General features: G+C 58.7%; 1 protein-coding gene across 4 annotated transcripts in view; it reads left to right on the top strand.

Moving 5' to 3' along the window:
* The first annotated feature begins 291 nt into the window (after nt 1-291).
* Nucleotides 292-2243, top strand: part of APOL5 (apolipoprotein L, 5) — a 25165-nt gene continuing 23213 nt past the window's right edge. For 2 of the 4 annotated variants that reach the window (XM_005883256.2, XM_014530834.1), the window contains exon 1: nt 1582-1671. The gene's annotated coding sequence lies outside the window, so the exon portion shown is untranslated. Of the gene's footprint in view, nt 470-1080; nt 1163-1581; nt 1672-2243 lie in introns of those variants that run through there. The other 2 variants (XM_014530835.1, XM_014530836.1) reach the window with 2 other exon arrangements.

Genomic DNA, 2243 nt, shown 5'->3' with positions numbered 1-2243 from the left:
ACCTGAGTGACTAACCAGGTACCTTATATGGACTCTACATTGGATCACCAATCCACACCTGCCAAATACCCTAAGCCCATGTCCTATACGGACAATGCAGTAAGCCACCAATCAGTGTGCGCCGAGTACACTAAGCCCCACCCCTTCCCATTCCGCCCCTCAAAAGGCTTGCCCACCCCTGCAGGTGCTGCTGTCCTCCCCTTGCGAGGCAGGTGCTTCTCCTCTAATAAAGCCTGTAGTTCTGGTTTTCGGCCTCTGTCTGATCTTTCATTTTGGTGGTGAAAACCCAGGAGAGGTGAACGGGAGCGTGGACGATCCTCGAACCTGCAAACTGAAGCAGATTCCTGCTTCTGATTCCTGCTCTGGCTCTGCTCGGTGGTACAGTTCTGAGTTGATTGGCCCGCTCCGGACACCTCTCGAACCCTGCCGCACCAGGACACATGGGGATCTCGTCGCTTCCCTTCCACCGGTAGGCTTCAGGGACTTTCCCAACCCCTCCTACTTTTTTCTCTCGCTCCCTGTGACCTGGAGGGGCATTAGGGCCTACAGAGTTTCCCGTCTACTCGGCTACACGTTTTGTACGTTCTACGAAAGCCCAGGTACCTGGCCGGGAATTCTCTTCTACTCCATGGGAAAGGTCTTGGGGTGACAACCTTGGAACCTTTTCTCATCTCTCTCTCGCTACAGGTTGGCTGAGGGAAAAGGAGGACGCTCCTTGTTCCTTCCCCAATTCCACTTGCCCTTCCCTCCGGTCATGAGGACCTCTCGGTCCAAACCCCCTCGAAACACACCCTTAGGGTGTCTCCTCGCCAATCTCTCGACCCTTGGTCTTTCTGGCTACATCAAACCAAAGAAGCTTGTTTTTTGTTTTTTTGTTTTTCAGTTGGGAAGGGAGGATCTATCGGAACTAATTGGTCAAGCTGAGGCAGAGGTGGGTGCCATATCAGCCATCTTTGGTGCTGATTACCCTTTCGCAGCCCAGCTCTGTTATAAAACCCCAGAGCCCTGGATTCCAAAGGCCCCATCCAGAGCAGAGGCCCTGGAAGGGGGTGAGAGGAAGTGACTAGGGCAGTTTGAAGATACTGGGAGTCTCCAGAGGGGAGGGCACCCTCCTCCATCCCTGCTGTGGCTTTGGCTGCCCTGCTCACTCCTGACACCACACGTGAGTTGGGGAGGGGTCGGTGAAACATCTCAGTTCCTGGCCCCCACAGGCCTCCCTTCCATCCAGGCCTGACTGCCTGCCTGCCTGCCTCCCTCCCTCCCTTTCTTCCTCTTCCTTTTCCTCTTCCGCAGCAGGGAGGGGGCAAGGCCGGTGGGGGAAGCTCCACCCCCTGCCCGCCCCGAGGCCTCATTCTGAGAGAGGCTCCAAGAGCTCCAGCTGGGAGTGAGGGAACGGAAGGGAGAAAAGGCTGTGAGCTGGTGGGCCTTGTGTGTGCCTGTGCCTGTGCGGTTGTGAGTGTGAGTGCCGGGCACTCTCTCTCCTGGTGCCCCGGCAGAGGGGCCTGCGCCACGGGTGCTGTGGTGCCCCAGGACTCACTGCCACCGGCCCTGGGAGGGGTGAGAGGAAGTGACTAGGGCAGTTTGAAGATACTGGGAGTCTCCAGAGGGGAGGGCACCCTCCTCCATCCCTGCTGTGGCTTTGGCTGCCCTGCTCACTCCTGAGCACCACACGTGAGTTGGGGAGGGGTCGGTGAAACATCTCAGTTCCTGGCCCCCACAGGCCTCCCTCCATCCAGGACTCTTCAGGCCCCATCTGTTTTGTTTCCATCTCTCCATCCCACTCTCTGTCTCTCTTTTTTTCTCAGAAGTCCTCCAGGCCTGCCTTTCTCCCTCCCTTTTTCCTCTTCTCTCTCTCTCTCTCTCTCTCCCTCTTCCCCGGCTGGGAGGGGCTGGGGCTGGTGCGGGCAGCTTCACCCTCTTCCCGCCCTGAGGCCTCATTCTGAGAAATGCTCCGAGAGCGAGCTGGGAGGGAGGGAAAGAAAGGGGAAAAGGCTGTGAGCTGTGGGCCTGAAGGACTGACTGCCACCAAGGGTGCTCCAAGGGCGGGATCTTCTCACAGGCCTTGCCGGAAACAGCTCAGGGAGGCGCCTCAGGGCCAGTGGGACTGACGGAAGTGGGGATGTGTCATGCAGGTGGTGCCTGCGCCTGTGGGCCATCAGGAGCGCTCACAGCCACCGCCACTATGTGGGGAGTACAGGCCGCCCTCCGCCGGCCCCTCCTCCCCCCCCCCCCTCCACTGCCAC

This window comes from Myotis brandtii, unplaced genomic scaffold, assembly GCF_000412655.1.
Source record: "Myotis brandtii unplaced genomic scaffold, ASM41265v1 scaffold78, whole genome shotgun sequence".
Taxonomy (NCBI): Eukaryota; Metazoa; Chordata; class Mammalia; order Chiroptera; family Vespertilionidae; genus Myotis; species Myotis brandtii.
This window is presented reverse-complemented; position numbering and strand designations above follow the sequence as displayed.